Genomic DNA, 24,689 nt, shown 5'->3' with positions numbered 1-24,689 from the left:
ATTGACACGCATGCAACTGCTACAGAGAGTAATTAGAAAGAAGTATACCACCTGTTGTTAAATAATAACAGTAATTATGAAAGTGGGCATGTTTATGTGCACATTGTACTCCAGTTACTGGGGTTAATCAGGTTATGGGAAAGGTCAAGGAAAGGTCATGGTACATGATGATTTATGTGTTTTACATGCACAGTGGTAAAAAACCTTTGGGTTTCTCTTTTTGAAATAAAACTGCTGTTTTTGAGTATTGGGACTCTATTTGTATTGCAGCAGTTTTCAACAAGCTCTCCTCTTTTTTAGATCAGTTTGGTGCTAAAAGCAGCAGATGGATTATACAGGTTACAGGTTTATTTGTGTTGATGTTTCATTGAAGAAATCCTCTTGAATGAAGGACTAATAATCAATTTAGGCATTAAGTCAACTCAATTTGAAGATTTTGTGCTTGGCTGAGGAAATTATTAAACTGATAAAGAGAACATCCAATGTAGGCTTATGGAAACTGGAAAAACAATGACAGTGGGGTGGGAGGGACATGCTTCTGATTATTTTTCTATAGAGGCTGTATCATTAATTTCTTCATGATTCATGTTTATGAATCGATGCTTTGCAGATACAAGGCAACGGTGTTATACGAGCTCAGCAGCTGAGTATACTATGACTGGGTAGTGAATCAGTTTCTGACAGTGAGTCATCTCACCCTCTTTTTCTCCCAATTGTTAAACTGGAGGAACCCAACAAAAGTGTTTTTGAAGGACTGTGTTTTATGCTGCCTGCTAACTGTCTCTGACATTCACCTCTTCCTATGCAAGAGGGCATGTGTGGGCACATGTGGTCTGAATTATGTTATATGATGCAAAAGCACTGTGGCACAGAGAATCAATGAAGTATGAAGCTTTGCCGTGTCTACTTTTGGATCCCATCATTCAATCCAGGAAACTGGGCAGTGTGCTTCTTTTTTGTGCCTTCCTCACTACTTCTCATGTTTGACTGTAAATAAGTTTAATGAGATTTTAGATACATATCATCACTGCAAATTATATCAATTATGACTGTTGCCCTTCATCTCATCATCTTCACTTGTCATGCAACAGTATTTGCTAACTGATCTGACCCCACAGCAGAGGTCTCAGGCACTGGTGTGTGGATAACATGCCTCACCTTTGTCTATGAGCTTTAGTATATGACGCCCAGCATGATAGTGGTGCTCCATACAGGCCTGCCACCCTCACCCTGCCTTTCAGCACCTTCTGGCCCACAGAAAGGGCCTCTTTGTTCAGCCCTGTGCTTGTGACGTCCACTCAAGACCATGCTTCCATTAGCAACAGCCTGCCAAATAACCAGGGATTGTGATGGAGCCTAATACCCACTGCATATGTAGTATTTACTTAAGAAGGACTTGAAAATTGTCCCTCCCATGGCGTCCAGACACAAGACTACTTTTATAACTCACGTTAGTCACACTTTCAGGCTTTTACCAAGCTGATTGACTGATTGATTTCAGAAGCTTCTGTAGACCTAGTATTTTGATTGCCCCATTTAGATCAAGGTTCAACATATTTTTGATTTATCAGTATCATGACTGGCTTAACTATTGCTCTAATGTTAGATTGCTGCTGAATTTATTCTTTTTCTACTTGCAATCATATAAAGATAAAACATCAGCATTTATTAAAAACACTAAAGAAAAACATTTCAGTCACTACAATCTGATTTCTGGTTTGATGTCCCACAGCTGATCAGCAGTAGCAGTTTGATTTAAAATCCTTAGTCCAGCTGTACAATCTTCCATTGAGTCAGAATTTTAGTGGAGCCAGCAGACTTTGCAAAAGACATTCAAGAATTTCATATTTTATTGGAGTACCCCAAAAGGTGTTTTATTGCACACGAAACACAATCCTGTATAAACATAATGAAAAGTAAACTTAAATTTCCCTAAACTTTCCCAAAAAGTGACGCCCCTGGATTTGATTTTACCTGTGGTATTTTTCCACTGGGCTGGCCTGATATTCCATGGTCATGTTCAAAAATAAAGTGTGCCGGTCCTTCGCTTATTTTACTTGGATACGGTGACACAGATTCTCTTATCACGGCTTTCCCTTTACTCACATTGTCCAAGTATAGATTCCTAGAGTATATCTACCAATTGAATCCAGGTTCCCGATTCAAACATGTCTCAGAGACAGACTGACCTGCTGAGCCAAGTCTACCAGTATATGGAAATAAAACAATATTCAAACATCACTTTTAAAATAAACATTTGTACTTGGTGGACATAGCTGGCAAATGCTTTCCTATGCCGTCTCTATTTAAGGAAATTCAATACATATGTCTCTTCATGGATTATAATTATGGCCATGCAACATCAAAACAGCAATGTTATAAGACCTATGAACTCAGAAGAATCGGTTTAGGATCAAAAATAATCAACTCAAGTTTGTATTTTTCATCCTGACCTTCTGTCTTATCTATGCATAAGTGCACAGCTATGCAGTGTGCTAAACACATTCCCAATAAAGGTTGAGGACAGCAGGTAACAGTTCTTACTGAAAACATGAGAAGTGTTAGATGGGACATTTAAAGACTATAATGATTATGAACTGGAAAAAGATGAGACACCATAAATAATAGTTAGTCCAAAGGGTAAAAATGAACTGGCACAGTAATGAGAAAACTGTATTCACAAAAGTATTAAGTAAGTGGCCTCAGACTTTTGGACCCCGCTGTATCTGTCAAATTAGTTACGTTGCCCCTCGTGTCGGAAAGGAACCCATAGGACATACAGTACAGTATTTAAGCTAGTACACATACATTCATGTTTACGGCTAGCAAAAGAACATCCATCTGAAACCTGTTGCTGCTTTTGTCAGATTAATATTACAGAGCAAAAGTTCTGTTGCGATCTGTTGTACATCAGTATTACTTGCCAGAGAGTAATTGGATTTGCAGTGGCTGATAAACTGCGAGCACTAGCCTCAACTAGAGTTTGAAGAAAGTGAGAGGAGTTACACTCATGAATTTCCATCAGCTGATGACTCTGAACAACCTGGAGAAAGTGAGAAACAGAAAAAAACAGTGTTCATCACTGTACAGACAGGAATGACTCAGGACAGCATCTTCCCTGCTGTCCCATTTCTTTTTGTTTACCAGAGACTGCTATTTTCCACTTCTACTGCCTTTTTTGTTTGCTCAAACAACCTGACTTTCATTGAATTTCTAGGGAAAACAAACAAGGAGAAAGGGCCTCATAAAAGGGCTTATTCTTACCATTTCTTTTAATAGAAAAAAGAAGCGGTTCCAAGACGGGAAACCCAGCCCATCTCTGTTTTTACTGGAACTCTGCTCAGGTATTGCGTTGCAAATGTTGACTCATTTGACAATATTACGGACTTTCTTTCTGAAGATCTGATTCTCTATGTGTTTCTGACAAACATCTGTGCATGTCACACACTGTAGCTTCAGTGACTCGTCTTTCCATTATCTACCTGTGTAGTCCATCCCTTATGCCTAACTGTCATGTGTCATGTGTCATGTCATGTGTCTTTTTCCTTCTGAAATCTATCCTGAAAACACACATTTGTACTGTAAATGTAAACTGCTGATACCACCAGTGCTTACTCTGTCTACTATGGCACTAAACTGATGACAACCATATGATACAGTCACCCACTTATTTGGACATATTCTGTGAATATCTGTTCTGTTAGTAATTTTAGAACAAATTTAGGCATAGTCCTGGTGAAATGTAGATGGTGGTTAAACATTAAATGCCTCATTCAAACCTGAGCATTCACCACAGAGAATATTTTGGTTCATTTTCAAGACCTTTCAAACAGTTAAAGAAAAGGAGTGTGTTTGTTTATTGGTGGTAACTGGCTTAGTAACCAAATGTCAGATGTTGAAATTAAGCCTTGTTTTACATGCTTTTTAAAAGTCTGACCACTGTGGTGTGTCCAACATACTTGGTTATAAATCTTGCAGGTAGAGAGATGCCATGCATGTATTAATTTTTCAGGCCCACCACACACCTTTCCACAGGCCTACACCAAAAAAACAAGGAGTGTGGTCAGTTTTTCCAGTCTGGCCTAATTAAATGGGAGGAACATGAAACATGTGTCCTGTGCTTATAAAGGGCTGCGGCAACCAAATACATCACCAAGATCAACACATATTTCAACAACCAACAGCCATCTCATTGTATATGGAGGACCATATATTATAATGGAGAAAGGGTAAACTATAAGGGTACAGGGTATTGAGTTATTAATTTTGTATTAAAGATACTGTTGATATTTTTCTTAAATGTTCATTCCACCTAATTTCCCTTGGTCTTTTGTATTTTGTGTCATCACATTGGTTTAGATGTTGATGCTGATACACCATTAACAGTCAACTGACAGCATTAAAAAGTTGAATTATTATGCTGGATTCATTGTGAATATAATCAAATGCTCTGACAAAGAAGGAAATACGTTAAGGCTTTAATTAAAACTTTTGGTGATTTTTACGGGACAACATTAAACCTTAAAACAAGAGTCTGCTACATTACAAAAGTCAAATGGGATTTTTCATTTTGAGCTTGAGTGGAGCATATGTTTTAGAATCACTAGAAAACATCCATTGTAATCATCTGCATCCATCATCTGTCGTTGGGTCATTCTCATTCTCCTTCAAGATTAATTAGATTATTATGAATATTCTACATAAATGATAGTTGTGTGTAAATAATAATTTAATGCAAATACAATTAAGTTATAGTGTGCTATCAAGTATTAGCTAATGACTGAATTCTGGTTTCTGATGCCTTATACTGTAAAAGGAATTGCACAGTTAATGCAAGAACTAACTCTTAAACTATCATATGTGTTGTTAAAATCACACTAAAGTGTTTTACAAGGGGTAAATGTTAAATAGCCACATTTAAATAAACTGATTACAGATATTTCAGCAGTTGCAAACACTTAAATTAGTCAATGATATTTAAGCAGTTTGCAAAAAGCATTTGGAACGTGCATCTCTCAATGATATATCAGAGCCAAAAGGTGCATTTCTGAAGCAACAGGGGACTCTGTATGTTGCCTGTGGTGTTTCTTTGACCTGCAGTAGCTTTCAACCTATAATAAGTCTATTCACACAATAATTGCTGCATGGGAATACCTTGGGTAAACTGGTCAAGACATATCAAAAACAATCGGGTGGTCACAGTAAATTCCTGCTTCTCCATGAGCAGATGAGAACAGAGGTGCTCAGTGAGAGTTTCAGTCTCATCTGCCAGAAAGCCCATCAGGACCTGGAAACCAGACTGCTTTCTCTTGTTGAAAAAAATAAAAAAAAGTCTGGAGGAATGGAGAGTGGGATGGCAGGACCTAGCTCACCTCAACTTGGTTAGCTTAGGATACCTTAATACTCTCCTGTAGACGGGAATCTCAGCTGCTCTGATCAGTTTGTTAAGTTTAGAGCAATTTGAGTTTTAGGGAAGTTGCATGAGGAGATTGTTACAAAGACCAACATGACATAATTTCAGGAGACCTTAAAAGAGTAAGTGTGTCTTTTTAAAAATATTACTCATTAATTCAAAAGTCTTAAATGTCACTGAATCCTGATTATGTTAAAAAACTGAATGCTCCTTTGAAAGCTGAGTCATATTGGGAGTGCCATTCCTGTGTTTCCTCCCTAACACCCTCAGAAAGTGGGTCGACTCACATTCAAGCCCTGCTGTGAGGTGAGCAGTATCCCATACTTATGATGAATGAGGCTCCTGGCAGGATGGTGGCAGGGAGGACAGCTCCAATGTTATCGCACAGCACCCTGAAGCACTACACTTCTGAGGGCCCGCTCACCTGGGACGGCCCGCAACATTAGGGCCTTCATCAATCACACCTAGGCCAGTTTCCACAGGCAGTAGCTTGGACAGGCCTGACACAGCATTAAACAGGGAACTGCTCCCAAAATACAACTGGAAACCTTAAGTTCTGACCAGGATCCTCTAGTGGTCAATAGAAAATGGTAATGGTAAAAAGTATGTGTGTAGACAGGCAAGCATTTGCCTGCAAAACATGTTTTAAAGGCCTTGTCATTGTTTTGTTTTTTTTAAAGGTTCTGTATTTTGTGCCAAACAAGGGAAATTTTATCTTCCTTTGTCGAATGACGAGAAGTTAGAGGTAATGCAAAATAAACACCTCCTTGTTATGATCAGATGGAGGTTAATAGCAATTGTTACTCAAACAGGACTTCTCATAATTCAAACTGGAGAAATGTGGATTTTATACAAGGCACATTAAACCTTTACAAACCTACTTGTCTGTGCCATAATTAGTCCTCGGGGACTCCCAATGCATTTTCATAGAGTCATATTATACCTGCCGTTGCCGGACGTTTTCAAAGCTCAAGCAATCAATGCAGAGTTAATGAACCCAGTCCTGGGGCTCCTGTAGCCCACTGGAGGCACACGTTGAGAGGCCCCCAATACCTGAGAGATCCATTTAAGGGTGAGATATTCTAAACGGAAAAGCCTATTGGTAGCCAGGCCACAGGTTATAGGGGTCAGAACAATTGGGAAAAAAAGCACACCCAATCTTTCAGGGGTCCACATGCGCAGTAACACTGTCAACACACAAGGGAGAGCAGGACCCCTGAGGGTCGGTCATGGGGCAGAGCCCATGCCAGAGCCTCTCACCTTCTCTCATAAATCCTTACAATCTGAACTCCCACTGAATGTTGTGGGAAGGTCAGGTGTTTGGTGCTCTCTCTGGGGAGGCCAGAGTTGTCCTGTGCACCCCCATAACTGGGGAAAGAACCCTTCAAACTCTTGACCTCTTCAACTGCGTGCTACTGGTTTCCACTGATATTTGGAGATTTCTCCCAAGTAACAGTTTCAGTACACACGGTGTCCAAAATAATGACCAAATGAACAAAAAAAACAGGCTCTGCTAGAAAGATGTGCTCCATAGATAGGGAACCAATTGACTCATGAATCCAGGATACCTTTCCAACTTCATCCTGTACTTCATGTTGTAGGCCTGTATGTTTCAAATGTTTAGTGGTCCTGTTGACACGCAATTCTAGAAGGTGTCCCATGTCCATCAAATTATGTTTGTTTATTCTCTTTGCTTGCTTTGTTTTGTTTTGAACCCTCTTAAATTGTGATAATGAACTGTGGTTTGTGGTAGAACTGTGGTCCATGATAACCTGTTGCAAAAGCTGCAACAGCAAGGGGTTCAGTTTCCATTTGTATTACCCATGGTGAAAACAGAAACAAAAAAATGCACTTGTGTTACTTTTTTCCCCCTTTTAAATAAAACCTTCCACCAAATGGCCAAGGTACTCCAATGAGGCTTCCAGCACACTGTGGCATATTGTGGTAAACTGCTATGTACTGTGAGCAAGGTGTGCTGTGGTATCTGGCCTCTGGTTTTTCTAAGAGGTGGAGCGTGCCTGTCTGCTGTCTGCTGGTGCGGCTCTGAGGCTGTGGGAGAATAGGAGGGTAAGCAGCTATTTGGATTGGCCCAGATGGGACATGTGTACTGCACTACAGCCTAGCTGGATAGGTGGATGTGGGCACTGGAAGTTGGCATGGTACAGACATACTCATTATGACAGGCACGCACGCACATGTCCGCACACAGGCTACACCACACACAGATAGTTACACACACAAACACACACACACTCACACACCACCTCTGGTGGACCCATTCCCAGAATGTTTTGGACCTAAACCAGCTGCATGTACTGCGTAGACTGTATGCAGGTTGACCGTTTGGTTTGGCATTGCCAATCGTCTGGAAACATGTCATGTGACTTCTGGAAAAAGTGGTTCCCACCAGCCTTATGTCTACATGCCAAACTGAGACATGGGCGATAGAATGTGGTACAGTCTGTGTCTATTACAAGCTCCAAAACAAGGTGGGAAATTTTAGATATCTGCTGACAGTAGGTGGGTATGTTAATTTATACTTTTAGCAAAATAACAGCATTTCCATAATTGTTACCTATAAATGTACATTACATTTGTCTTAGAATTCAAGTTTGTCTCACTGCTTTGTGGCTTTGTGTTACCTGTGGACAATAACTGTGCAATCATCATGTTAAACAAGCTATCTAAGCTGCAGCTTATGTGAGTCAATACAGGTTATAAGACTGCTAAGACATACAGTGTTAACATGCCTACAGCGCTTAGGTGACCCAGCAAGGTGACAGTTCACCTGAGCTGATAAACAGGTCCACAAAAACACAGGTCTGTTACCTTTAGAGGGATTTAGACCAGCAGACTTTCAGGGGCCAACAGTGACACTGACAGCTTTATAGAGGCATGACACTGGCAGGACTGAAATAGTAAAAACACTAAGACAACATACACCTTAGGAAATAATGATTCTAGCAGCAAGTATGGTAAGGTTGTGGGTGTGAGTGTATGCATGTGTGTGAGAGCCACAATTTGGCATACAAATACACAAATCTCCATGTCTACATGCTTGTGTTCATGCAAATGTAAACCACTTGGCTTGGAGAAAGAAACCTCTCTGTTCGCTCAGTGTCAAGTGAGCAAATAATTATAGGAGGTGGCCTTCTCTGGAGTCTGTTTATAGCTCTAGGTAGGGTGAGTGTCAGTGGCAGAGAATGTCATGCTGGCTTCATAAATACAATACTACCTTGCCTTTCTGAAGTGATCTAATAGCAGGGCAAACCCATAAGTGACTCCCATGCTTCCACACAGCCCGTAGAGCCAAAACCAAACAAGGCCGACAATCTACATCCAAACCAGTCAACACAAAGAACCATGTACACGCAAGCACACAAGAAAATACAAACATGGTGGTAAAAAAACAGTCTGATGTCAGAGTCACCGGCACGTTTGCGCTGACACCTCCTGGGTGACACACTGCTGTTTGCAGGCCAGGGCTGCAGTGTGTTAGTAAGCTACGGTACCGGAGCCACAGAGGACAAAGACGGCCTTCATGTGGTGTTCACTCAGCCCTGGAGACTACTTCTGGTTTTGTGTGTCTGGAAATGAGAATGTGAGGTGGCAGCAAGACGCCATCGACCCAAAATCAAGCACAGGAGTTATTTACACACTCGACATTTACTGGAGTTTACGCTGTCTTTCTTTCCCACTGCTGCTCCAGCACACTATGCATGTATACATTTCCTATCCATTCAGCGGAGGATGGGATAATTGCAAAGGAGCAAAGGTACAGTGGTATTTCTCCAACAAGCAAATACTGATTTCCCTCAGTAGGATATGGTTTCAGTTTCCAGTAAATTCTATAATGACAAAGACAAGGCCATCACCAAGGTAACGCTCAATTTCAACAAGTAACGGTTTCAATTTCTGCAATACAAAACCTCCTCTCCATCTTCAACATCACTGAGGAGGAAATATTAGTTCCTAAATAAAACATAATTTTGTCTGGAGTCTGAGCCTGGAGACCCAACCAAAACAGATGTTGTCTTGTCATGTTAGCAATAGCACGCGTGAAGCTGGGATCTATTTCATTTTGTTCTCATAATGAGAGGATTTCACCTTCTCTGCCCGCCGTCTCTCACTTCAGTTTGTGTTGAAATGGAGCCGCATTCCACACACACTGTCTCCTTAATTTGCCAGCCTGATTTGAGGCCTGGTCTTGAGATGACAATATTAATTAAGGGCTAATTAAAGTTATGCAAACAAAAGCTCATATTCATATTTTCTCTGCAAAGGTAACCATATTAAACCAGATGAAGACGAGGGGTGGCCCTGTAGGCAGACGGGAGTTGTTAGCTGTATGTAATTAAATAACGTAACACCTCTCAGCCTGCTAGCTCACCGTAGGAAACCCTCCACAACATGAGACACATTCCACTGCATAAGTTTGTGTGTCTTAGAGTCAGTCAGCCCTCAGCCATTGTTAAAGCGTGACCAGGCCACCAGAGTAGGAGAGGAATAACACAAACGTCCAAACATATGACGTGACTGACAAGTGGGATTCTCCTGCACACAGTGTGGTGGCTCTTAGAGGGCAAAAATTTATTTTGACAGGATCTTTTTTCATTGTAGTGCATACTGTTTCAGTATGCCTTGGCTTCTAGTCATCTAAATTAATCTAGAGTAAAGAAAAATAGGTCAGAATGTGAACCAATGACAACTTTAAGAGTATATAAGCAGATCCAGTAAAGTCTGTTTCTGGATAAAAACCCTTGAAAAACAAATTAAGGCACATAGATGCTGAGAGAATCTCTCTTTAAGGTAGAGAACTTTGGTCAAGAGTTGCCTTTCACAGCTATCTTTGCAGGTCTGTCCTTTGAAGTGATTCCTCAAGAGAAGTTCAGAACCCGTCAAAGATCTTCCGCTTCTCTTTTCCTTTTCTTTTGATCTTGGTCCAGCTGAGACATCTCCCTTTCTCTCTCCGGAAGTGATAGGGGGAAGGAGGGGGTGGAAGCCGCTTCTCTGACTGAAGCAGAGACAGGCTCTATGGTGGATGAAAAGCTGTCTGAGTTTGTGCAGGGCTCGACTCTGGAAACACCAGTGTGCGCTAAATAAAGAGAAGTTGCAGGCTTCTGGCTGTCCACCCACACACCAATGACAGTCACAGGAACTGTTAAGAGTGATAAGACACTCAATGACCCCACATCCCTCCTCGAATATGACTCTTGAGTTATCGTATCAGTACAAACAGCTCCAGGGACCAGTTCAGATGCTAGTATCCATTCATTTTCAGTAAATTCAGTAAACTCAGACATTACTAAAATAGGCAAACATAGATGTTCAAAGCCAAAACATGAATTTTAGAAGTACAGTGCTTATGCTCTGTCTAGTGTACATTGGCGTGATCATGCAGAGTGTGTATGTTTTAAAAGTCTGTTGCTGACATGTAAGGTTTGATTGGACTTACTAAACTTGCCCTGACTAACTTGATCTCTTTGCTGTCCATCGTCCTCAGTGTTTCACAAGGGCCAATACTGCACCAGTTCCTGTTATGTTTAATTAGTATATGACAACAAAATCATAACATAGGCCGTGTCAGGTTCCTGCTGCCCAAAATGTTCGTTTCTAAAACAAACTGTTGGTGGAAAAGTGGGGTTTTTGAATGGTGGTGAATGTAATGTGTATGATGGTAGTGGTAAGTATGGTGGGTGGTGTTTGGCAGTGGTGCAACCCTGTGGGTTTGGAGGTCCCCCATGTTTATGCTTTTGTCAGACACTCTGTTGGCCCCCGGGCCATGCCACTAGAGGACCACTCCTCCTGGCTGCTGCTCTTACTCCTGTCTACGGCTGTGGCTGCTCCATAATAAATAAGCAGCTGTAGGCCTGGACCTGCATTCTGCATATTCTCACACAACCTACTGTAAATGAGAGGGGAAGGAGCCCCAGCCTGGCACTTCACATACTTCCAGCCTGTCACACTTACTGTGTTACACAACACTGGTTGAAGCCTGCATCATGCCATATACTGTGTATCTCCAGTGGGTCAAACATCAATATTGCCAGTCTCCATGCATTTAATATATGTTACAGCTGATGCAAAAGTTGATAAGACAAAAAATAAATAAATAAAAATAAAAAAATACCTATGTTGGAGGATTTCTGCCTCTGTGAAAATGCATATGCAGCCCCACACAGCCAACAAGGGATGTCGACTTAAACAGCCATGTGCCATAAGACATTTCCTTTTTGGATTAGGAATTCTCAAGGTAACAGCAAACTTTTACCCAGCTTTTATTTGTCAAAATGCTTGTTGAAATTAAGTGTTGACCAGGTAAATAGGCAAATTGTACACTGGATTGTCAAAGTACACCTTGCAGCAGCAGCTTGAGTAACTATAAAAGATATATATTGATAATGTACAATGAGAGAACGTCTATGTGATAGAACTTTTTTTTGCCACAGTTGTATTTTAAGAGCAATCAGAGGCAGTTGCTAGGCGGAACCATAGACTGGGCGGAACAGAGTCAGGTGGTCAATTGGCACCGTCACCGGTCATGACCTTCGGGGAGGAGCATAGAGAGGCGAAGAAACGAAATGGGGAAACAGATTAAAACCAAGGTTTGAACCGTCACCTCGGTTTGTCATAATGTGAAAAAACGTAATTAGCGAAGAAGCCTGGATGCCAAAACAAGCTTTGAAGCTGCTTTTTTGTCGAACACGAGTGGGACTGGACGCTGAAGACACATGCGGCGCGAAGGTGAGGCTAAGGAGTGAACTAGCTAGCGTTAGCATATGCTTTAGCGGCGAGCGTTAGCATTAGCCTTCTCGGTGCGTTCGAGATCAACTGCGGCTGGCTGCGCCTGACTTGATGGTCAAACATAAACTGTCGCTGACTGCTGGGAAACGACTGCAGTCAAGTCGTACACACTTCCCGCAGCGAGACTGAGCAACGGCATTTGACTTTTACCAGTTGTTCTCGTAGTTCATATATCGATCTCATTGTGGAAACCCCGCACAGCTGTTATGTGCTTTCTGTTTAAAAATATGATGGTTCTCCTCAGCATGTCAGACTGTTTAGTAAACCTTATACACGCCTTTTACTCAGCCAACGATATGTTTTCTAAACATTTAAGGCTTGAAAAATAAAAGTATGAATCCAGGGCGATGTGTTCGGGTGTATGGTGTAAAAGTTACACATGGAGAGCAACATTTTATTTTACATATCTGTTTTATTAAGAGCTATAATGTTAAATATTTATCTGTGTTTTCATGGTTTAACTGTTGATGAGGAATAGGTAGTAGTATATTGATAATTTTCATTTGTATGTTTCTCTTTGATTTCCTCCAGGTGTCATCACTTCGTCCAAGACATCATCCACGATTGCAGAGACGACGTCCATGATCGGAGAGACGTTGAGGATGAGGGAGACACTGTCCACAATCAGAGACGTTGTCAAAGATGAGAGAGGCGTTGTCCATGACTCACAGAGACCTGCGTAAGAATCAGTGGTGGCGGGGTCCCCAATTCGACAGGATCGCCCGCAATCAGAGAGACATTGCCGATGATCACAGAGACACGGTCTATGATCTCAGAGACATCGTCCATAATCTCAGAGACAGAGGACAAAGGCCTCCAGGTAATTCACAAACAGCTTTACATAAACTGTCCAATACAGAGCACTGACATTCTTTATGTTCAGTATTCAGTATATCGAAAAAATGAAATAATAGATGTAATTTGCAATATAAAAATAATGTAGAAGTAATCTGTATTAACAGAAGTAATGTAAAAGTAATATTTAATAAGAAAAGTAATTTGTAATGGGAAAAGTAATCTTGTAATGTAAAAGCAACAAAAGTAAAACAGAAGTAAAAATGTCACATTATAGTAAGACATCAAAAACACCACAGTATAGTAAAACATCAAATCAACATCAAATATGTCATAGTATAGTAAGGCATAAAATGTCAAATGTTATTGTTAACATTTCAGTAACAATGGGATTGAAAAATATCTTAACTTCAATTTGATTGTACATGATCAGAAATTCTTGTGTATATGCTAGACATACTAGATGACACCATACAAAACAATATCAAGTCTATAAATACAATATTAGAGTGAGTTGTTCATAAGTGTGTTAATTTTAACTGTTGCTCAGAGGGTGTTTTTAAAAATATCTTTACAGTGTATAACGACCAATTCTGCACTTAATTACTTAAAATTTTTTGCATAAGCTGCTGTTAGACCTTTGTAAATTTGGTTGTTCTTCATTAAACGAAAAAAACACATAACAAAGACATTATAAATATGTGTTAAGAAGAAGAAGGTTGAAATTTGAAACAATAATTCTGTATGTAACATCCTGCATTCAAAAATTGACTTAACTGATAGTGTTTATTATTATTGTGCAGTTTACAGTAACATACGACTGCTTCAGTGATTAGTTGATAGACACACAATTAATAATCATTTTACTTTTTCCTAAATATTTGTTGTTGTTGGTTCTTCTGGAAGTGATGACAGTCAAATGTTCATTTTCTGAAACAGCCCTCTAATGTTTGTTAAATGTTGTGGTTCAGCTGTAATGTTGAATATTTCTCTGTGTTTTCATGGTGAAACTGTTGATGAGGAATAGGTAGTAGTGTATTGATTATTTTCCTTTGAATGTTTCTTTTTGATTTCCTCCAGGTGTCACCACTTCGTCCACGACATCGTCCACGATCGCAGAGACATGGTCCATGATCGGAGAGACATTGTTGAGGATGAGGGAGACATCGTCCTCGATCAGAGACATTGTCCACGATCGCTGAGACCTTGTCAAAGATGAGAGAGACGTTGTCCATGATCAGAGACATTGTCCCATGCTTCGTAGAGACCTTGCGATAGAATCGGCGGAGACGGGGGTCACCGATTTGACGGCATTGCCCGCGATCATGGAGACATTGTCGATGATCACAGAGACGCCGTCTATGATCTCAGAGACATCGTCCACGATCGCAAAGACATTGGCCATGATCACAGAGACTTTGTCCATAATCTCAGAGACATTGTCCGCGATCACAGAGATGTAGTCCACGATCATAGAGCATCTTCGTACAATGAAGAAGTTCTTTGAGACCAGGACGGAGGCGGAGGCCTGCAGGTAATTAACAAACACCTTTACATCAACTGTCCAACACAGAGCACTGACATTAAACTGTTTATGTTCAGTATTCAGTGTATCAGAAGAGTGTAATAATAGAAGTAATCTGTGGTATAAAGATAATGTAGAAATAATTTGTATTAATAGAAGTAATGTAAAAGTAATTAGAAATATCAGAAGTAAGATATAATAGTTAATCTCTTACTACATGTAGCAGTAAAAGTTATCTGTAAATTTAGAAGTAATATGTAATAAGAAATGTAATATGTAATGGTAAAAGTACTCTAAAATTAGAGGTAACAGTAAAAGTAATCTGTATTTAAAAATGTCACATTATATTAAGGTGTCAAAAGTGTTAACTGTTATTGTTAAGGATCAGTCAAAGTGGGACTGAAAAATATCTTAACTTCAGTTTGATTGTACATGATCAGAAATTCTTAATTATGTCTATGTGCTAGGCACATTAGACTACACTGTGCAAAACAATATCAAGTCTACAAATAAAATATTGGAGTGAGTTGTTCATTCGTGTGTTCATTTTAATTGCTGGTCAGAGGGAGATTTGAAAAAATATCTTTACAGTTTAGAATGACCAGTTTTACACATAGTTACATAAAAGTTTTCACATAAGTTGCTGTTATGACCTTTGTAAATTTGGTTGTTATTCATTAAATGGACAAAATGGACTTAACTGATAGTGTTTATTATTGTTGTGCAGTTTACAGTAACATACGACTGCTTCAGTGATTAGTTGATAGACACACAATTAATAATCATTTTACTTTTTCCTAAATATTTGTTGTTGTTGGTTCTTCTGGAAGTGATGACAGTCAAATGTTCATTTTCTGAAACAGCCCTCTAATGTTTGTTAAATGTTGTGGTTCAGCTGTAATGTTGAATATTTCTCTGTGTTTTCATGGTGAAACTGTTGATGAGGAATAGGTAGTAGTGTATTGATCATTTTCCTTTGAATGTTTCTCTTTGATTTCCTCCAGGTGTCACCACTTCATCCACGACATCGTCCACGATCGCAGAGACATGGTACATGATCGGAGAGACATTGTTGAGGATGAGGGAGACATCGTCCTCGATCAGAGACATTGTCCACGATCGCAGAGACCTTGTCAAAGATGAGAGAGATGTTGTCCATGATCAGAGACATTGTCCCATGCTTCGTAGAGACCTTGCGATAGAATCGGCGGAGACGGGGGTCACCGATTTGACGGCATTGCCCGCGATCATGGAGACATTGTCGATGATCACAGAGACGCCGTCTATGATCTCAGAGACATCGTCCACGATCGCAAAGACATTGGCCATGATCACAGAGACTTTGTCCATAATCTCAGAGACATTGTCCGCGATCACAGAGACGTAGTCCACGATCATAGAGCATCTTCGTACAATGAAGAAGTTCTTTGAGACCAGGACGGAGGCGGAGGCCTGCAGGTAATTAACAAACACCTTTACATCAACTGTCCAACACAGAGCACTGACATTAAACTGTTTATGTTCAGTATTCAGTGTATCAGAAAAGTGTAATAATAGAAGTAATCTGTGGTATAAAGATAATGTAGAAATAATTTGTATTAATAGAAGTAATGTAAAAGTAATTAGAAATATCAGAAGTAAAATATAATAGTTAATCTCTTACTACACGTGGCAGTAAAAGTTATCTGTAAATTTAGAAGTAATATGTAATAAGAAATGTAATATGTAATGGTAAAAGTACTCTAAAATTAGAGGTAACAGTAAAAGTAATCTGTATTCAAAAATGTCACATTATATTAAGGTGTCAAAAGTGTTAACTGCTATTGTTAAGGATCAGTCAAAGTGGGACTGAAAAATATCTTAACTTCAGTTTGATTGTACATGATCAGAAATTCTTAATTATGTCTATGTGCTAGGCACATTAGACTACACTGTGCAAAACAATATCAAGTCTACAAATAAAATATTGGAGTGAGTTGTTCATTCGTGTGTTCATTTTAATTGCTGGTCAGAGGGAGATTTGAAAAAATATCTTTACAGTTTAGAATGACCAGTTTTACACATAGTTACATAAAAGTTTTCACATAAGTTGCTGTTATGACCTTTGTAAATTTGGTTGTTATTCATTAAATGGACAAAATGGACTTAACTGATAGTGTTTATTATTGTTGTGCAGTTTACAGTAACATACGACTGCTTCAGTGATTAGTTGATAGACACACAATTAATAATCATTTTACATTTTCTTAAATATTTGTTGTTGTTGGTTCTTCTGGAAGTGATGAGTCAAATGTTCATTTTCTGAAACAGCCCTCTAATGTTTGTTAAATGTTGTGGTTCAGCTGTAATGTTGAATATTTCTCTGTGTTTTCATGGTGAAACTGTTGATGAGGAATAGGTAGTAGTGTATTGATCATTTTCCTTTGAATGTTTCTCTTTGATTTCCTCCAGGTGTCACCACTTCGTCCACGACATCGTCCACGATCGCAGAGACATGGTCCATGATCGGAGAGACATTGTTGAGGATGAGGGAGACATCGTCCTCGATCAGAGACATTGTCCACGATCGCAGAGACCTTGTCAAAGATGAGAGAGACGTTGTCCATGATCAGAGACATTGTCCCATGCTTCGTAGAGACCTTGCGATAGAATCGGCGGAGACGGGGGTCACCGATTTGACGGCATTGCCCGCGATCATGGAGATATTGTCGATGATCACAGAGACGCCGTCTATGATCTCAGAGACATCGTCCACGATCGTAAAGACATTGGCCATGATCGCAGAGACTTTGTCCATAATCTCAGAGACATTGTCCGCGATCACAGAGACGTAGTCCACGATCATAGAGCATCTTCGTACAATGAAGAAGTTCTTTGAGACCAGGACGGAGGCCTGCAGGTAATTCACAACAGACGTAAAAAATGTCAAAAAATCATGGCTTAATAAGGTATCAAAAATGTCATAAAACTGTGATTGTATGGTAAAACATAAAAATGTGATAGTATACTGAGCCATTAAAATGTCTTAGTATGATGAGGGATAATAGCACCTTAATATAGTAAGGCATTAAATATTGCAGTATAGTAATGCATCAAAAGATGCCATAGATTTCAAAAAATGTTATACTATTGTAAGGTGTCAGGAAGATACAAAAAAGGCCACAGTGAATTAAGGCATAAACACACGTCAAAAAATGTCATAGTATTATATGGTCTCAAAAAATGTCATAGCATAGTATGTGTCAAAAATGGTGAAAAAATGTCATAGTATAGTGAGGGGTGAAAAATGGTCAAAAAATGTCATAGTATAGTAAGGCATCAAAAATTGTGAAAAAATGTCGTAGTATAGTAAGGCATCAAAAATCATCAAAAAATGTCACAGTATAGTAAGGCATCAAAAACCATCAGGCATCAAAAATGGCCAAAAAATGTCATAGTATAGTGAGGGGTGAAAAATGGTCAAAAAATGTCATAGTATAGTAAGGCATCAAAAATGGCCAAAAAATGTCATAGTATAATAAGGCATCAAAAATCATCAAAAAATGTCATAGTATAGTGAGGGGTCAAAAATGGTCAAAAATGTCACAGTATAGTAAGGCATCAAAAATGGCCAAAAAATGTCATAGTACAGTAAGGCATCAAAAATCATCAAAAAATATCATAGTATAATGAGGGGTGAAAAATGGTCAAAAAATGTCATAGTATAGTGAGGGGTGAAAAATTGTCAAAATGTCATAGTATAGTAAGGCATCAAAAATGGCCAAAAAATGTCATAGTATAATAAGGCATCAAAAATCATCAAAAAATGTCATAGTATAGTGAGGGGTGAAAAATGGTCAAAAAATGTCATAGTATAGTGAGGGGTCAAAAATGGTCAAAAAAATGTCACAGTATAGTAAGGCATCAAAAACCATCAGGCATCAAAAATGGCCAAAAAATGTCATAGTACAGTAAGGTGTCAAAAATCATTAAAAAATGTCATAGTATAGTGAGGGGTGAAAAATGGTCAAAAAATGTCATAGTATAGTGAGGGGTGAAAAATGGTCAAAAAATGTCATAGTATAGTGAGGGGTGAAAAACGGTCAAAAAATGTCATAGTATAGTAAGGCATCAAAAATCATCAAAAAATATCATAGTATAGTAAGGCATCAAAAATGGTGAAAAAATGTCGTAGTATAGTAACGCATCAAAAATCATCAAAAAATTTCATAGTATAGTAAGGGGTGAAAAATAATCAAAAAATGTCACAGTATAGTAAGGCATCAAAAATGGCCAAAAAATGTCACAGTATAGTAAGGCATCAAAAATGGTGAAAAAATGTCACAGTATAGTAAGGCATCAAAAAATGGCCAAAAAATGTCATAGTACAGTAAGGCGTCAAAAATCACCAAAAAATGTCATAGTATAGTGAGGGGTCAAAAATGGTCAAAAAATGTCACAGTATAGTAAGGCATCAAAAACCATCAGGCATCAAAAATGGTGAAAAAATGTTATAGTACAGTAAGGGGTGAAAAATGGTCAAAAAATGTCACAGTATAGTAAGGCATCAAAAAAACATCAGGCATCAAAAATGGTGAAATAATGTTGTAGTACAGTAAGGCATCAAAAATGGTCAAAAAATGTCACAGTATAGTAAAGGGTGAAAAATGATCAAAAAATGTCATAGTATAGTGAGGGGTGAAAAATTGTCAAAAAATGTCACAGTATAGTAAGGCATCAAAAATCATCAAAAAATGTTGTAGTATAGTAAGGCATCAAAAATCATCAAAAAATGTCACAGTATAGTAAGGCATCAAAAATTGTCAAAAAATGTCACAGTATAGTAAAGGGTGAAAAATGATCAAAAAATGTCATAGTATAGTGAGGGGTGAAAAATTGTCAAAAAATGTCAGTTTAGTAAGGCATCAAAAATCATCAAAAAATGTCACAGTATAGTAAGGCATCAAAAATTGTCAAAAAATGTCACAGTATAGTAAAGGGTGAAAAATGATCAAAAAATGTCATAGTATAGTGAGGGGTGAAAAATTGTCAAAAAATGTCAGTTTAGTAAGGCATCAAAAATCATCAAAAAATGTCACAGTATAGTAAGGCATCAAAAATCATCAAAAAATGTCGTAGTATAGTAAGGCATCAAAAATGGCCAAAAAATGTCATAGTACAGTAAGGTGTCAAAAATTATCAAAAAATGTCATAGTATAGTAAGGCATCAAAAATGGTGAAAAAATGTCGTAGTATAGTAAGGCATCAAAAATCATCAAAAAATTTCATAGTATAGTAAGGGGTGAAAAATAATCAAAAAATGTCACAGTATAGTAAGGCATCAAAAATGGCCAAAAAATGTCACAGTATAGTAAGGCATCAAAAATGGTGAAAAAATGTCACAGTATAGTAAGGCATCAAAAATGGCCAAAAAATGTCATAGTACAGTAAGGTGTCAAAAATCACCAAAAAATGTTATAGTACAGTAAGGGGTGAAAAATGGTCAAAAAATGTCACAGTATAGTAAGGCATCAAAAAAACATCAGGCATCAAAAATGGTGAAATAATGTTGTAGTACAGTAAGGCATCAAAAATGGTCAAAAAATGTCACAGTATAGTAAAGGGTGAAAAATGATCAAAAAATGTCATAGTATAGTGAGGGGTGAAAAATTGTCAAAAAATGTCACAGTATAGTAAGGCATCAAAAATCATCAAAAAATGTCGTAGTATAGTAAGGCATCAAAAATCATCAAAAAATGTCACAGTATAGTAAGGCATCAAAAATTGTGAAAAAATGTTGTAGTATAGTAAGGCATCAAAAATCATCAAAAATTGTCACAGTATAGTAAGGCATCAAAAACCATCAGGCATCAAAAATGGCCAAAAAATGTCATAGTACAGTAAGGTGTCAAAAATCACCAAAAAATGTCATAGTATAGTGAGGGGTGAAAAATGGTCAAAAAATGTCATAGTATAATAAGGCATCAAAAATCATCAAAAAATGTCATAGTATAGTGAGGGGTGAAAAATTGTCAAAAAATATCAGTTTAGTAAGGCATCAAAAATCATCAAAAAATCTCACAGTATAGTAAGGCATCAAAAATCATCAAAAAATGTCACAGTATAGTAAGGCATCAAAAATGGTCAAAAAATGTCACAGTATAGTAAGGCATCAAAAATGGCCAAAAAATGTCATAGTACAGTAAGGTGTCAAAAATTATCAAAAAATGTCATAGTATAGTAAGGTATCAAAAATCATCAAAAAATGTCATAGTATAGTAAGGCATCAAAAATGGTGAAAAAATGTCGTAGTATAGTAAGGCATCAAAAATGGCCAAAAATTGTCATAGTATAGTGAGGGGTGAAAAATTGTCAAAAAATATCAGTTTAGTAAGGCATCAAAAATCATCAAAAAATGTCACAGTATAGTAAGGCATCAAAAATGGTCAAAAAATGTCACAGTATAGTAAGGCATCAAAAATGGCCAAAAAATGTCATAGTATAGTGAGGGGTAAAAAATGGTCAAAATGTCATAGTATAGTATGGCATCAAAAATGGCCAAAAAATGTCACAGTATAGTAAGGCATCAAAAATGGTGAAAAAATGTCATAGTATAGTAAGGGGTGAAAAATAATCAAAAAATGTCACAGTATAGTAAGGCATCAAAAATCATCAAAAAATGTCATAGTATAGTGAGGGGTGAAAAATGGTCAAAATGTCATAGTATAGTAAGGCATCAAAAATGGCCAAAAAATGTCATAGTATAGTAAGGCATCAAAAATCATCAAAAAATGTCAAAGTACAGTAAGGTGTCAAAAATCATCAAAAAATGTCATAGTATAGTGAGGGGTCAAAAATGGTCAAAAAATGTCGTAGTATAGTGAGGGGTGAAAAATGGTCAAAAAATGTCACAGTATAGTAAGGCATCAAAAATCATCAAAAAATGTCATAGTATAGTGAGGGGTGAAAAATGGTCAAAAAATGTCATAGTATAGTAAGGCATCAAAAATGGCCAAAAAATGTCATAGTATAATAAGGCATCAAAAATCATCAAAAAATGTCATAGTATAGTGAGGGGTCAAAAATGGTCAAAAATGTCACAGTATAGTAAGGCATCAAAAATGGCCAAAAAATGTCATAGTACACTAAGGTGTCAAAAATCATTAAAAAATGTCATAGTATAGTGAGGGGTGAAAAATGGTCAAAAAATGTCATAGTATAGTGAGGGGTGAAAAATTGTCAAAATGTCATAGTATAGTAAGGCATCAAAAATGGCCAAAAAATGTCATAGTATAATAAGGCATCAAAAATCATCAAAAAATGTCATAGTATAGTGAGGGGTGAAAAATGGTCAAAAAATGTCATAGTATAGTGAGGGGTGAAAAATGGTCAAAAAATGTCATAGTATAGTGAGGGGTGAAAAATGGTCAAAAAATGTCATAGTATAGTAAGGCATCAAAAATCATCAAAAAATATCATAGTATAGTAAGGCATCAAAAATTGTGAAAAAATGTCGTAGTATAGTGAGGTGTGAAAAATGGTCAAAAAATGTCACAGTATAGTAAGGCATCAAAAATCATCAAAAAATGTCATAGTATAGTGAGGGGTGAAAAATGGTCAAAAAATGTCATAGTATAGTGAGGGGTCAAAAATGGTCAAAAAATGTCACAGTATAGTAAGGCATCAAAACCATCAGGCATCAAAAATGGCCAAAAAATGTCATAGTACAGTAAGGTGTCAAAAATCATTAAAAAATGTCATAGTATAGTGAGGGGTGAAAAATGGTCAAAAAATGTCATAGTATAGTAAGGCATCAAAAATCATCAAAAAATATCATAGTATAATGAGGGGTGAAAAATGGTCAAAAAATGTCTAGTATAGTGAGGGGTGAAAAATTGTCAAAATGTCATAGTATAGTAAGGCATCAAAATGGCCAAAAATGTCATAGTATAATAAGGCATCAAAAATCATCAAAAATGTCATAGTATAGTGAGGGGTGAAAAATGGTCAAAAAATGTCATAGTATAGTGAGGGGTGAAAAATGGTCAAAAATGTCATAGTATAGTGAGGGGTGAAAATGTCAAAAAATGTCATAGTATAGTAAGGCATCAAAAATCATCAAAAAATGTCATAGTATAGTGAGGGGTCAAAAATGGTCAAAAATGTCACAGTATAGTAAGGCATCAAAAATCATCAAAAAATTCATAGTATAGTGAGGGGTGAAAAATGGTCAAAAATGTCATAGTATAGTGAGGGTCAAAAATGGTCAAAAATGTTATAGTATAGTGAGGGTGAAAAATGGTCAAAAAATGTCACAGTATAGTAAAGGCATCAAAAACCATCAGGCATCAAAAATGGCCAAAAAATGTTATAGTACAGTAAGGGGTGAAAAATGGTCAAAAAAATGTCACAGTATAGTAAGGCATCAAAAAAACATCAGGCATCAAAATGGTGAAAATAATGTTGTAGTACAGTAAGGCATCAAAAATGGTCAAAAAATGTCACAGTATAGTAAAGGGTGAAAAATGATCAAAAAATGTCATAGTATAGTGAGGGGTGAAAAATTGTCAAAAAATGTCAGTTTAGTAAGGCATCAAAATCATCAAAAAATGTCACAGTATAGTAAGGCATCAAAAATCATCAAAAAATTTCATAGTATAGTAAGGGGTGAAAAATAATCAAAAAATGTCACAGTATAGTAAGGCATCAAAAATGGTGAAAAAATGTCGTAGTATAGTAAGGCATCAAAAATCATCAAAAAATTTCATAGTATAGTAAGGGGTGAAAAATAATCAAAAAATGTCACAGTATAGTAAGGCATCAAAAATGGCCAAAAAATGTCACAGTATAGTAAGGCATCAAAAATGGTGAAAAAATGTCACAGTATAGTAAGGCATCAAAAATGGCCAAAAAATGTCATAGTACAGTAAGGTGTCAAAAATCACCAAAAAATGTCATAGTATAGTAAGGCATCAAAAATCATCAAAAAATGTCATAGTATAGTGAGGGGTCAAAAATGGTCAAAAAATGTCACAGTATAGTAAGGCATCAAAAACCATCAGGCATCAAAAATGGTGAAAAAATGTTATAGTACAGTAAGGGGTGAAAAATGGTCAAAAAATGTCACAGTATAGTAAGGCATCAAAAAAACATCAGGCATCAAAAATGGTGAAATAATGTTGTAGTACAGTAAGGCATCAAAAATGGTCAAAAAATGTCACAGTATAGTGAGGGGTCAAAAAATGTCATAGTATAGTAAGGCATCAAAAATGGTGAAAAAATGTTGTAGTACAGTAAGGCATCAAAAATGGTCAAAAAATGTCACAGTATAGTGAGGGGTCAAAAAATGTCATAGTATAGTAAGGCATCAAAAATCATCAAAAAATGTCACAGTATAGTAAGGCATCAAAAAAACATCAGGCATCAAAAATGGTGAAATAATGTTGTAGTACAGTAAGGCATCAAAAATGGTCAAAAAATGTCACAGTATAGTAAAGGGTGAAAAATGATCAAAAAATGTCATAGTATAGTGAGGGGTGAAAAATTGTCAAAAAATGTCACAGTATAGTAAGGCATCAAAAATCATCAAAAAATGTCGTAGTATAGTAAGGCATCAAAAATCATCAAAAATTGTCACAGTATAGTAAGGCATCAAAAACCATCAGGCATCAAAAATGGCCAAAAAATGTCATAGTACAGTAAGGTGTCAAAAATCACCAAAAAATGTCATAGTATAGTGAGGGGTGAAAAATGGTCAAAAAATGTCATAGTATAATAAGGCATCAAAAATCATCAAAAAATGTCATAGTATAGTGAGGGGTGAAAAATTGTCAAAAAATATCAGTTTAGTAAGGCATCAAAAATCATCAAAAAATGTCACAGTATAGTAAGGCATCAAAAATCATCAAAAAATGTCACAGTATAGTAAGGCATCAAAAATGGTCAAAAAATGTCACAGTATAGTAAGGCATCAAAAATGGCCAAAAAATGTCATAGTACAGTAAGGTGTCAAAAATCATCAAAAAATGTCATAGTATAGTAAGGCATCAAAAATGGTGAAAAAATGTCGTAGTATAGTAAGGCATCAAAAATGGCCAAAAAATGTCATAGTATAGTGAGGGGTAAAAAATGGTCAAAATGTCATAGTATAGTATGGCATCAAAAATGGCCAAA

General features: G+C 37.2%; 1 long non-coding RNA gene across 3 annotated transcripts in view; it reads left to right on the top strand.

Annotated features, from left to right (window-relative positions):
• The window catches only part of LOC127143039 (uncharacterized), a 43,303-nt gene that overhangs the window by 16,052 nt on the left and 2,562 nt on the right, over positions 1-24,689 (top strand). Inside the window, exons 1-4 of one of the 3 annotated variants that reach the window (XR_007814204.1) lie at positions 11,526-12,157; positions 12,749-13,037; positions 14,093-14,546; positions 16,989-17,436. This is a non-coding gene — a long non-coding RNA (uncharacterized LOC127143039). Of the gene's footprint in view, positions 1-11,525; positions 13,038-14,092; positions 14,547-16,988; positions 17,437-24,689 lie in introns of those variants that run through there. The other 2 variants (XR_007814203.1, XR_007814202.1) reach the window with 2 other exon arrangements.

Source organism: Lates calcarifer, linkage group LG11, assembly GCF_001640805.2.
Source record: "Lates calcarifer isolate ASB-BC8 linkage group LG11, TLL_Latcal_v3, whole genome shotgun sequence".
NCBI lineage: Eukaryota > Metazoa > Chordata > Actinopteri > Centropomidae > Lates > Lates calcarifer.
This window is presented reverse-complemented; position numbering and strand designations above follow the sequence as displayed.